Here is a 15,332-nt window from a genome sequence, read left to right as displayed (position 1 = left end):
ATGTTGTTATTCAATTATTTTTCTAAGTTTACTTTTATACCTTTATTATTAAATACAAAAGTCCTATCAATTATCATTCATTCAATTAACTAATAGGTTATTTTTGATCAATATTAAAAAGATTTGTTTTTAAACTACGACGTGAGTCTTTTTGAATAAATGATGAAAATTATTTGTTAGCAATAATATGTGTTATTATATCATTAAAGAAACTTTTCAGTATTTTTAAGTAACGGATGGAAGTTAAAAAAACAGAGATTACTAACAATAAATAGTAAAATATTATTTATGTTCGCAGAATTGACGAATGGTAAGCTTTCTTGAGTTGAATATATTTTATTCCGTTTTTATGACTATAATATTGCGCATAATAAAAAAATATACATAAATATATATATATAAACGTTAAAGCTAATATTCACTTTCAGAATTTTAGCTAATAATAAAAAAAAAACGAATTATAAAATGTAATACCATTAATGTTTACGAATACATTAAAAATTAAGTCTTAAAAATTCTAAATTATTCATAACGATAAAATCAAACTGTACTTTATTAATTAATATTCATTTTATTACTGTAAAATTAAATTATTATGTTTGTATTTAAACTTTTTTTTTAATTGATAAGATGAATAATAGTAATATAATATTTATAATGAATATTATTTGTACTTTAATAAATTTAAAAATAATTTTATAAATACTTAGATTATATATTATTTAACATGTGTAAACGTGTTAAAATGAAGTTGTAGTTAAATATTCAAATATGTAAAGGCACAATGTCCGATTGTATGATATAGGCAAACACTAGTTAGTACAGAACTAAATATGTATGCGTTTTGATACAACAAATTATATCACATAAATTAAACAAAACTAATGGCAATCGTCGAAAATTGCACGTAAACACGAAAACGTAAAATATACAACATAAATTATGGGTGTTTTGCTTAAATTGTATACCTATATTATGAAACGCATACATATATTCCAATTAATATTAGTTATTATTGTTTTATTGAACCAAACTGTGATGTATAATTTATCCGTATTTTAAACATGTTAGTTTTAGATTCCCAATAAAGTAATGAATTAATTCATTTTAAATTTTATGCATTGTGTCTATTTTAAAGTATGAAATCATTTGTTTGGAAGTGCTCCAAAATTATCATGCTGAAATATACAACAATTTTAAATTATTTAACTCATATTATGATACGTATGATGGGTTGTTTTTGAAAATTATCATTATTTTTCTGGAAATCATGAAGTGCTTCCATATATTTTTAGCAGCACACCCTTTTCAACCAACTTTTGTTAAATTATTGTGATAATATGAAAACAATTTTAAGTATCATATCGAATTATTCGTACATTTATTATTTTAATATTACATGCACAAATTTATTTTATGAAGGACTTTTAAGTTTTGACGGATTTAGTTATAAAAATTGGTTTAGAAAAAATGTTTCGACTTATTTATTGTTACTTGTATACCTGATATTTTACCCCTATGAACATAGAAATTTACTAAGAAAATTAAAAAAATAAATGTTCTCATAGAGCTTTCCCCCTTCTCTAAATTAATATTATAGTGAAATTAACAATATAAAATCACTATAAATTAAAAAATATAATATACACAAATTGTATTTCACAGTTTTGAAGTAGTAATTAATAATTTTGTTAAAATAAAATTATTAAAGCAACAATATACGTTAAGCTTTTTTTTTTTATATATTTTTCAGTGATACAAAAAAAAAACATAATCAATACTATAATTATTATGTACAGTATTTTATTTTTGTGTGTAAATTCCATTGTATATATTTTAATCGCATCTCAACTGAATATACAAACAGTAATAATACAAGACAGGTGGTACAGTGCACGTCGGGGAACAGCAGCTGACATTTGTATAAATACGTACACGGAACTGTTGAAAAAATTACTCGCGGCATTGCAAACCTCGTAGAGGGATATATTGTGCGGTGTAAATGAGATTATACCGAGTTAAGTATACGAATATGTACACAATAACATTCAGGGGGGTGGTTATAGAGTTACCTACCCCAACGCTGGAGATAAGGTGAGAGTGAATAGGTTAAAGTGGTTTGAGCGTGTAGCGAGGGAGAGAACGAACATAAAGCGGTAAAGAGAATTTGAGAAATGCACGTAGAAGGATTCGGAATAGGAAACGGCTAGGAGTAATTTAAAATGGCATGGGAATGTGCATGCGGGTCGGGAATACTGGAATACTCGCGCGGGGTGAAGGGTAGTATTACGGTAGTCTGTACTGCTGGTGGATGGAAGGGGGCCACATCGGGGTAAGGCGATTGAGGACTGCGCGTTGGCCGACCGCTCTTCTGCTGTCATGGCGGTGGAATACGCTGAGGTATGAGGTGGATAGAGGTTGGTTTTTTTTTTCATATAATAATATATTTCCGGATATCGTTTGATGCTATTATTATAATAATGCGCTTTATTGTAGATAATGGCGGCAATTCGTAAGAATACACACTGAAATAATTTACAAATCACGTTATGGAAACATTTTTTTTTTTTTCAGTAAGAAGATAATTTAATATTTTGTATGATATAACTACAATGCATATTACAATACATTTTTTTTTTCACGAAGTTAAACGATGTGTTATTAATTGTGTTAAGAATAAATGACCTGCTTCTTTTATTTAACCATACTAATTTTATATTATTTATAATGAGTTTACTTTGAGTAAACTTTGGTCTTTGAAATCTGTACTAGTTTAATTAGTGTTCTTAGATAAATTACTAAACTTACACGAGTAAGCAAAATAACTATATTTTAAACCATGAATTACAGTTAATACATTTCCAAAAACAATTATCATAAAATATTACTACATGGTTATGTATATAATATGTATTTTTTTCAACAAAAATTTTAATGTGAATTATATTACTTTGAGTGTACATATAAATACAACATACGATGTATAGTATTATAATATATTTATATGATGAGAAGTAATATGCGTTATTTAAAAAAAAATATAATTTCTGGATATCGGTCGATATTATAAAAATGCTCTAAATTTAATAAGGTTGGTAGCTTTTTTTCGGCATGTAGCTATATAACATGAATATTATACATCTATAAACGATAAAATATTAATATTGATCAACTGAAATAAAAAGTTTGTGAAGACATTGCTAGTATCGATGGGTAACTGAATATTATACACCATAATGAAAAAATATGCATTTAAGGGAGATTTTTAGAGTATTTGAAATTAATCAGTGTTCATATCAAAAAATATCTACAAAAAAAAAATAAATAATAATGAATAATAAATGCCATATTGTGCTTCATTTTAATAAATAATAAATAATTAAATAATTCATTTGTTACTTCAATCGTTTTAATAAACCATTTTATTCCCAAATATATTATGCTAACACATTATTTTAATGGAATTGAATTACGTAAATTGAAAAATTTGAAAAATTTAACTTTTTAAAAGAATCGTTAAAAAGCCTAGAATCTATTTAGTTTATATTTTAAGCTTTTCAATTTATAAAGTAACTTTAGGCTTTATCAATGAATTAATATTAAATTACTTGAAATTATAATATTTACTCAATTTACTGATTGTGATACTATTATTGTGCGTGCTTATGTTATGATAAAGAAAGTATTACGTTTATTGTGTAATTTATTATAAAATAGGCTTTTCACTTTATATTTATTTCGAAATATAATTTTTTAGTAATATTGTTGTGTAAACAAGCAGATAATAATTGCTTTAATAATACTTAATTAGCTATCAAAAGCTCTAATATTTGACTAACAAAACATAATATGCTATTATATTATGAAGTTACAAAATAACAACGTCATTGTAAATTCAAAGCGACATTAATTTTTAGTAACAATTCGAATGATAAAATATTTAATTTTTATATTCAAATTGTGATTTCTGATTTAAAATAATCTACAACATAATGTATAGGTATTTCGGACAAGCAAATAAATTCATAAAACAGTTATTCAAAACAAATTTTTTTGAGGTATATTAATATAAGTTAATAATTATTGTACAACAGTAAAGATGATATTTTCAATATTATAGTAGTATATAGTACTCTACCGTAAAAATGAATGCATTTTTTTAAATTAAATATAAATGTCAATTTTATTTTAAATGTTTCAAAATACATACATAAAATAATCAATTAGGTAATATTTTATGTTTTAGAATAATAAATATTATGATTTAATTATTATTTATATTGGATTTTTAAAGAAGCTTTAAAAATTGAAGCATTTTATCATTTAAAATAAAAGTATTTAAATATTGCCTACATAATAATAATAATATGTACATTATAATATACAAAATTTTAACTTTTTCCATAATTTTTTTGTTTTAGTTTTAACACATTTATTCTCATAAAATTTTAGACATGATCTTAGCAAATAAATAAATTCAGAATTTCTAGTTAATTACATCTAAATATATTTATTGCATTTTTTTTTTTTTTGTTAATATAGGTATATAAGTCATGTTGTGTTTTATTATCCCTATATGTTTAATTTCATACCTTAGTTATACAGGCTTAAAGCTACTTATAATATGCGTAAATATTATGCTATTCCATGTAGTATAATATCTATCTGACATATTTTTCACAGCAGCTAGTCTAAGGATATTTATATAATGAAAAATCAAGCCGAGGAAATCTCTTGAATAATATTGATGCATTTCAAATTGACAACAATTGTATACAATTAAAATTGACGTGATTATATATTATTTGGTCAAATCAAAACCATATCGCACATATCACATATTATAATATCATCAGGGCATAGTTTTAACACACTTAACTCATTTTATAAATATATATTTTACTTCACAATTATTAACAATGGCCAATGTTGTTGTATAATATAAATCCTATGAGTGTATTACAGTGTAAATACTCTTATAGATTATAAGTCATCAGTTTATATTTTAATCCAGTAATTATATTGGACTATATGGATCGAGATAAAAAAAAATGCATAGAAAACCTTTAAAAATGTATATAATTTTAGTGAAAAATATTGTAATGTACCATAATACATAAAAAAAAAAAAAAATTAAAAACAGAGATTTTCAGCGAACAATCTATGAATTTATGTGGATGATTATGCGTACAATATGCAGTGTGTATGAGTGTGTGTGTGTTTGTTATGATACCGGATTTGAAAACTATAAAGCAGAATTTTTAGGAAATCTACATTAATAATTATTTCAGTTTGTATATAGCACGAATGGTTAACGTGAATAATTCTCAAAACAATGTTAATCAACAGTGAAATTAACGTGAATCACAATAATGAAATTAAAAGGATAACTTATTATCGCTATAATAATATTATATATTTCATTATAAATACGGTATACCCATTATTTGAAACTTTAAAACAATTGGTTAACAGTAACTATATAATATATTATAATGTAGACATCGTTATGCGATGTGCGATTAACAATTTAATGTTATATATATATATATATACTCGTACAGTTTTAAAAATTTAATCGTAAAACTGCAATAATAATATAATGTATAAATAATTTTTGTGTACAAATGTCACCACGCTGAATAATTCTACAATAATAAATAATCCCTAGTGTTGTATTATTCCTATTATTGCCGATGACGACGGCGACGATGTCGGTACGACTTGCCACCGTGGCAGTCCGACTTGAGCGCAACATATTTTCAAAGAAACGGTTATTTTTTTAACAAGCTTATGTGCGCGGACAACCGTAATGAACCGACCGGAGTAATTTTTAAAAGTTTTTTTTTTTCGTTCACCCTCGTGATTTATCAACCGCTATAAAAAAAAAAAAAAAGAATACGGAAACAGACGCGTTTGTATATTCCTATATTATATTATATATAAAAAAAAAACTTGAGCTGGTGGGGTAAAAAATGTCCTAACGGCCGTCGGGCCGGTGAGAGGGAAATCAGAACGTGCGAGAGTGCTCGTGCGGTGTAATAACACACGACGGCGGTGTTGGAGGGGGGTGCATATACAACATACGTAATATATATTATGTGTATAGCGATCGGTCGAGACATGTATAATGGCTGCGGTCGCGCGGAATGCACGCGAGGATGGAGATAAATCAGTTAACACGATATAAAATGCGGTTTTAATCCTCGCGTGTACCGTTAATACGGTGTGTATACATATATTATACGGGGTGATCGATTTATAACGTAAGACTTTAGTTCAGAAAACACTAATGTTTTTAAAAATATTTTACTCGCGTAATTTTAAATAGTTGTCAATCAACGAAAACAAATAATAAATATTATTAAGCTGTTTATCTTTCGAATGACAACATACATACACGAATAGTACCTATATGAGTTATAATATTATTAACATTTTAAACGAGTCGAGTAGTGGAGACTAACATTTTGCGGGTCACCTATATAACACTTCACTAGGGTTCGATGTTTCCAAATAATCTAAAAAAAACATTCTGTGATCGAATAATACTTAATTTAAAATGCACGTTTTTTTTATAAAAAAATGATAACAACGATAAAAATATATATATTTTTTGAATAAACGCCGATATAATCGGCATAAAGTCATGTGCGAAAAAAATACGTATAATTATTTTTTGTAATGATAATGAGTGTCTTACGTCAAACGGATCACCCGGTATATAATATATTAAATACACACCATGTGTATCGGTCTAATATAATGTATATATATATATATATATATGTGTTTATAATACCTATGTTTTATACCTATACGATATGTACAAACTCATAAAATATAACGGTTAATAGAGATAACGGCTTTTCGGTTGGAAGGCGAAGGTGGAGACTGCGATGACGGCGTGCGCGCATGGCCGCAGAGAGGACTGCAGCGGAAGCGACGGTGGAGGACGCTCGTGCCGGCCGTTGCCGTGTCAAAGAAGTTGTGCCTTAATAAATTCCGTTCGGCCTTTTCCACCGCCGCGTATACCTACCCCACGCCTCGCTATCCCTATATCACCCGTAACAACCTTAACCACCACCACTACCTCCACCGCCCAGGCAGCATGCTGTATATATATATATATATATATACAATATAAAGCTGTCCTCGGAAAGTCATTAACGGGCGCTTTCACATTTATTATGTATTATTTATATTATTATGGCAGTGATCATATTGAAAGTTTATTATACAACTTTTGGCAAGCCAAAAACGATTTATAATCTCGGCGCTGCACGTAAGTGAGTGTAACGTAGGTAATTTTTTCCCGTCTCTCCGCCATCGCAAAAGCCGGTTATTTTCGCCGTACATTCATCGTATTATTATTACTATTATTATCATGTACGCGCGTAATAAATATAATATTTCTCTACGCAGACTTTCCGTCTTTTTTTATAATTTTTTCCGTCTATTCGGGTGTACGGCCTGTCGGCGTTTAGACGTGTTATATACGACCGTATTATACGTATAATACACGTTTATAGCAAACACTATTAGTGCTATACACACACGCGCGCGCGTATAGGTGTCATGTTAATAATAATATGTTATTGTGCTCGACTATCGGTGCGGAGAATGACCGAAGCTATCACCACTGACATAGCGAGTACAATGGTTACGAGGTTTAGAGTAATTAACTAATAACCGTGGAGGCAACGAGAAGAATATAACAGCATGATTTGTGCCCCGCTTACAGTGTAGGTATTATAATACTATAGCCGAGCAGTATATTAGTACTGATGGTGTTTATTTATTATCGAAGTGAAATATTCATCACTACTCTTTATCCACCGGCCACCAAAGACATAATGGAGCGTATAAAAATAAATTTGTATAATCGTCCGCGATAAAAAAAAAACTTAATTTTATTTTTAACTGTAAGTATAATATACAACCAATACAATATGAATTAAATATCAATCTTTTATGATAGCAAGTAATTTGTTTTCATTATAATTCATTCAGCTTCTAAATGACGTTTCCAACCAGTAAATATTTCATAAAACTGAACATAATATAAATGGATAATGGATTAATTTTTAATAAGTACTTAATAACTGTACGGTGTAATTAATAACGATATGAACATTATTGCACATCACATAATATCATATAATAATTAAGGATGTTTAAATTTAAGAAAATTAATTAAAATACCATTTACCGTTATACATTAAATATATTTATTAGAATAATGATTATATTTGCAACACTAATTTTGAATTAATTTTTTTCTCGTTAAAATAAAAAGACATGCATATGGTTACATTTGTATTAGATTATTTTAAATTATATTAAAATAACAGGTTTACATAAATTGTATAGTCTATTCATAGGTTCAAATTATATTGTATAATATTATATCATACTTTTATATTATGTTTAAATAAATAAATACGTCATATAATAATATAGGAATACATGATATTAAGAATCACATGTTGTCTATATTAACCTATACGACACAAAAAAAAGGTACTCAACTGTATGTTCAAGCATTGAATATTATTTTTGTCTAATTTTTGGTCAATTAATTTAATCTTATTTTATTTCTTCTACTTTTTTTTATATGAAAATCACTTGTAATATCTATAATATCTATTTAGAAAGATCACATTGAAGACTATTCAACAAATTTACACACTTAACCTACTAATGTTGGATTTTAAGAGACTTGTGTATTTACTCCCTATAAAAATATCTCATATTGATAAATATATGTAACGAGTAAAGATATTAAGCCAATTTTATCATAACATTTAGTAAAATAACTATAAATACAAACATATTAATAAATGAAAAATAATGATAATATTATAATCACGCATTCACAAACACATATTTTACTATTTATTGCATTTCAATTTATCATTGTTTTCTTATTATTTGTACTTCTTTAACTCATTACAATGGTAGTGTAAAAAAACAGTCATTCCGTTCTCGCGCAATATTTGAAATCTGTGAATTTGTCATTATTCGCCGTCCAAAGCAGTTAACAATAAAATAAAATAAAGTAGTCACGCTTGTCCAAACGAGTAATTCACAAATGCACGTGTCATCGCAATTAACATGTCATTATAATATTTCAACTTTACTGTCAACAGTGTGGTTAACGCTCGAAGGCCACATATACACGGTGATGTACCGAAATTGCCTACACAATGCGCCGGCCATCAAAAGTAGCTAAATAATTAGGTAATATAATATGTTAGGTGGATGTGTATGAGACGCATGTCGAATTTACTGTACATTGATAGGTATATTATAATTTGGTACAGAACCCGTAAATTGGCTGATGATTTCCATACAGCATAAAATAAAATGCTATATAATGTATTATCATAATATATTTTTTTTTTATTTAAAATAATAGATTATGTATATTTTTAATAAAAACAACAATTATTTAATTGAAAATTATTTATGCATTTAGACTGTTGCATGATGAGTTTATAACGGATTATTGATCAAAAATAATTTTTGTGTAATTTAAATATTATATACCAATATTTAATTAGTGATAATAATGATAACGGTGGTGAGAGGAGAGATGTTAAATGCCACAGGTCGTGGAAGCGTGACTAAAGAGCATTTCTCACCAATCTCAACCAATGGTACATTATATTATTATATACTAAACGCACGTTCTCGCATCTTCTAGTTGCTGTTTTTTCACCTTAGACCATTGGCCATCGCGAGCCCTTTGTTACTGGGTAAGAGTTACGGATTCTATCAATTTTTCAGCGAGTGGATAAATTGAATTACTACAGACCAGCCGCCCCAGTTCATGCCTGACACCTGAAGAATTACTCGAAATGAACACGGTAGCAATAGCGGAAGAGGTGAGGTTTCTCAAAAACTATTTCTACGAAAAGTTTTATACCATAAGCAAACCTTAAACTCGTATACTACGTGAGTATATATATCTATAGTTATGTATAAAGGTGATAAGGAGGTTGTAAGTAGATGTAGCGGTGATGGAATGGAGAGTAGATACTAAGGCGAAGCGGCTTCTTTTTCTACGAACCGTAAAGCTTTTTTTCCGTTGTTGTGCCTAAAGTTATAAAACAAATCGATTCTTTTTGATCGTTTGATTTTGTTTTTGTTTTCGGCCAAAAGAACAAAACAAACAAAAAAATAAAATATAAATATAAATATAAATAAACAATTTTCAAGTTTTTGCTTCTCGTTTAAAAACTATACGCTTCTGTGTGTATGTACTTAAAATTATCATTTTACATTACTCAAAAGTGGTTCACCAACATGAAATATTATAAGTACACGCATTACACATAATTGTAAACGGTAACATGACGTTATAGTACTTACTTGAATAAAACGCACACCAATTTAAAAAATAAATACATTTTTTTGGTTATAGTGATGTTTATAGTAAGTGTGAAACATATTTTAATTATACAACTGATTTAATAAAATTAAGGGAATTTTCTTTGACTGTAATAATATATATATTTATAAAAATAATTAAATAAGTTAAATAAATTTAACTATAAAAAGTGTTTATGTATGCCAAATTATATTATACAATCATATGTAATTATTATTTAAAATACTATAGTTGTATGTTATGTATATGTATAAATATAATAAATTAAATGTTGACTATTGACACATTAAAAATCTTAAATCAATTTTGATGTGTGTTATTGGTTTACATGATCTATAGTAAAATATAAATGTTGGGATAGTTAGTATTCATAAAATCTAATAATTTTTAGAGTACACAAGATTATATTATTCCATAGATTGGAAATCGAACTAAAAATGGTACTCAAGAACATATTATTATTCTTAAGGTTTCTCAAAAATGTTTAATCATAATTATATAACATATTTATCTACTTTAAAAATTGATTGGAAAAACAAAATATGTATTCTAAACTCAAAATTGAGAAAATTATAGCTAAATATAAGTGGTATAACTTAAAAAAAATGTATCAAATTAATTTTTTTTTTGTTTTACGATTCTTTTGTTCTAAACAACATAAAATGATACATTTACATTTATTATTAAAGTAATAAATTATTTACTATTTATGAACTATTATAAGTAATTTATAACACATTATGAAATCACAGAAATTACTTAAATTATTATAAAAGAATAAATAATATCAAATTTAATACATTTAAAAAAAATCTATTTAGCTCTAATTTCACAAATTTTATGTTTAGAATAAAGTTGATATATCAAAATCGCATGAAAAAAATTGATTAATTTGAAAATGATATTCAAAATAGTGGTTGCTATTAAAAATAAATAAAATTGTGTTGAACATGCGCAAAATATACGAGTTAAAAAATTATAAGCCATAAGAATTTTTAATCCATTAGTCTGATTTTACGTCTCGTAAACAGAATTGAAAAATGTTTACAGGATAATGAATAATAAATTCTATTCCGTTTCCGTGGACATACGTTGTATATGAAATGCAAAATATTTATGAGCAGAATAAAAATAAATACTGATTATATTATTTTATGAATTTCTTAAAAACTAGAACTCATTATTTGGTAAATATCCTTTATCAAAGTTAAGTATAAAAAAATGTTTTGAATTACTTTTTAATTACATCGAAAACTAATATAACTTTAAATTTTAAATATAATATGACTCATTAAATAATTTCCAGAAATGATCTAACAAATGTCATATACCCTTCTGTTTAACCATTACTTATCTTTTTTATTATATTTTATTTATAATTTTGAATATAATATTAATATATGGTAGATTTAAGTTTTCAAAAGCATTGTAAATAACAAATTATAAAATAATTTAAATAACCAAAATTCAAATTCTTTGATGAAATGTATATTATAGCAAGAATCTGCTGATAAAAAAGCTTAAATTTTAATCAAACTTTTAAAAACGTAGCTTAATATTAAATAGCTTTTTGAGTTATTAAGAATTTACTAATTAGTTTTAAATATGTTGTTCAGTTGCGACCTACCTCTCATCATTAACGGTCGTCTTTCCGAAAATCATCGCTTAGAAGTTATTGCATTTTATTACTTAATTAATTAAAAGTTATTTAAATATTCTGTTGCCAACTAGTGGCAACGGCCGTCTTTTAAGGCAAAAATCCGAGACCAATAAAATAAAATCCGTGATTGTTTTATAATGTCATTACTATCAGATCCTGAATTTCAATTTGTTACACACAGGAAAAACGGTAACTATATTCAACTTCAAATCTCGCTAAATCTATAACGCATAACAGATAATCATTCTACTACTCTTAATTTTAACACAAATGATGGAAATGACTTTACATACGATGACACTGCGGACGATACAGCAGACAACTATAGCTACATCGGTAATGATATAATATTAACAACTAGTCAAAACTTGGGAACGATATTAAAAACACCATTCAGTTTCCATCATCTTATATTACTTTACCCGCTGTCACACAAACTATAATATAATATGAAAATATATAACGTTGATCAACACCTCAAACACTTCAAAACCAACTTTGGCGTCATAATCGAAATACCGGTAATTGTCATTGAACTCACTGATACAAATGTCTCTCACTACTTAATGAGTGGCTAATTCCATTATTAATAACATTAAACCGAATGGCAACAAAAAGTTAAAATTACATTTGACTCGATTTTTACACCCACTCGGATCATCTCTTCTCGCCGACTACAAATTGTCTGCTTATATCCCCCCAACCCTAATATTATCACACGAAATTTTTATAGCTCTAATTCTCCTCTATCAACGGGATTCTCATTTTAAATATTGAATTTTCATATTTCCTTATCTAATAATCTATCACCTACTGTATATTCACATGGTATGGCTGAATGGTTCCAAATAATCGAATCGTTTAAAACAATTGCACCCTTATCACAAAATACATTTCTTATCGCCACCGACTCATTTTCCTGTTTTCAAACTCTCTCCTTTAATATAATATTCAGATCACAACCTTCTCTTCACATAAACAATATCAGATAATTTTATATTCTCTAATAGAGTCAAGTTTTGACATTTCATTTTTATAGGTACCTGGCTAAATGAAAATAGTTGGTGATGAATCCGTTAACAAATTAGCCTTATCCACTGCGTCTCTGATAGCCTATCATGGTCAGATTTTAACCTCAAACTTGTATAACCATTATTATACCATAAGCAATGTGAATCACTATCACCTCATTTTACCACATAATATAGAAATATTCAAATATATACCCAACTATCCCACTACAATCTTAGTAACTTAATCTCTCTAGGAAATGCATATCTTCATTCTCTCGTCTCCAATTAGGCCTTACTTTGCACTTAACAACAATCTTATAGTTTGTCACATTACTAACTTAATTTTAACTGTCCTAAAACTTCATTACAGCGCATAAATTTATTGTTCCTTTTCAAATCTTCCAACACCTCCTTCGACATACGACATATACTCTCATATCAACAAATTAATATTATACTCACCATACTAAATGTGTTTAACCATATTGGCTTTATAATGAAACGTAGATAATTAATCGAAATTATTATTATTTTTATTATCTACTCGTGTATTACTATAACTATTTTTTTCTTTTTCCGTGCCTTTAACACTACACCCTAATTTTCAAAACTAATTTAATAACACAGTTTAAATAAATAAAAAGGAAAACATAAATATTATTTAAAGTAATGTTTGTATTTATAAGTATAAACGTTGATAGATGAATAAAAAAATAAGTATAATTTACACGTTTTATACAAAACTATTTCATTATTTTAATGGCACAGATTAGAAGAAATTTCGACGATAGTTTTGGCAAGACAACGCTTGTAGTGCTATTAGACAAATATGCTTATTTTAAAATAAGTTAAATATTTTGTTGCAAACTGATAATTTTTGGAAACAGCCCAAGCAGCGCAACGATAGTTAAAACCAAGGAGCTGGAAGCACTGTATTTATCTATTTGAATAAATACGTGCTGATGAGTGCTAAATAATATTATTATAAATATCACGTAAAAAATAAATAAATATTATTATATAGGTAAAATAGGTATATACAGTTAAGTTATTATAATGATCAGAATAAGTATACATTATAAAGAGGTACATAATCTTACTAATTTTATGATTTTATTGGTGTTTATATATATTATTAGTTATTGGAAAATAAATTTAAATACCTAATTAAAATAAATGTTTAAAGTATTTTTGATGAGTACGATAATTATCCACATTTTAAACCAATTTGAAACGTAAAAAATACACAACATAACAGTTGCAAAAACAAATTATACAAAATAAATGTATTTTTGATCAGAAACTATAAGTCATAGACACAATGCTAAAGTTAATTTTATACACCGTACGTGTTAATCTTGTTATTATTATTACTATTGTAACAGTTATAATTTTTCACGTACCACAATATAATACTAAATATAATGTTCCGTTGTTATATTTCATATTGTTAAAGTTTTCATTATATTTGTTATATAAACAAATAGGGTCTATCTAATATAAAATGTTATAAATATGAGTGTGTGTATATAAACAATTGTTTAACTTAAAATACATTGAGATAAAATACACACAAAAACGTTCAACCGACCTTTATAAAAAAAAAAAATTAAAAAAAAATATATATAAGCTGAAATACCTGCAATGAGCTTGTTCCCCTCTATTTTACGTGTATACAAAACGAAATATTGTATAATCAAAAGTAAATATCACAACTCAAATAAGCATGCATGGAAAACAAAGGGCATTATGGTCCGTTATTCATCTGAATTTAGGTTTCAATGAAATTTAAATGTGTTTATTCTACAAGGTATTTGTTATAATCATAGATACATAATAATTCGGTACAGACACTGAACACAGGACGAGTAAAATTGTATACACAAAAAATGAAACAGTAACGATGTTGTTTAAAATATTACAACTTTCGAAATTGTTTTAAATAAGTATTTATCCAAGATTTTAAGCGGAAATGAAAAAAACAACAATACAAATGGTTCTGTAATTTGTAATGATATATAATTATTTTACCGAAAATATTTTTGTAGCAATAAATGTGTTATAAATATTTACTATAGAACATTTTTTTTAAAATTAAAAACCATAGTCAATTTTTCTGCCATGTTAACAACATTTAAATATTAGATAAGCTTTGTTAGTTTGAAAATAATTTGGATTAATAACTGTAATTATTTTATAATTTTATTATTGTTATGTTGATAGGAGAAAATAAGTATTTAGAAGTACAAACCACCACGAAACG

At 26.6% G+C, this 15,332-nt stretch overlaps 1 protein-coding gene across 1 annotated transcript in view; it reads right to left on the bottom strand.

Annotated features, from left to right (window-relative positions):
- Positions 1 to 15,332, bottom strand: part of LOC132932476 (dopamine D2-like receptor) — a 250,315-nt gene that overhangs the window by 43,209 nt on the left and 191,774 nt on the right. The window lies entirely within an intron of this gene.

Source organism: Rhopalosiphum padi, chromosome 1, assembly GCF_020882245.1.
Source record: "Rhopalosiphum padi isolate XX-2018 chromosome 1, ASM2088224v1, whole genome shotgun sequence".
Classification (NCBI taxonomy): Eukaryota; Metazoa; Arthropoda; class Insecta; order Hemiptera; family Aphididae; genus Rhopalosiphum; species Rhopalosiphum padi.
The sequence above is the reverse complement of the archived record's forward strand: the minus strand, read 5'-3'. Positions and strand labels throughout refer to the sequence as shown.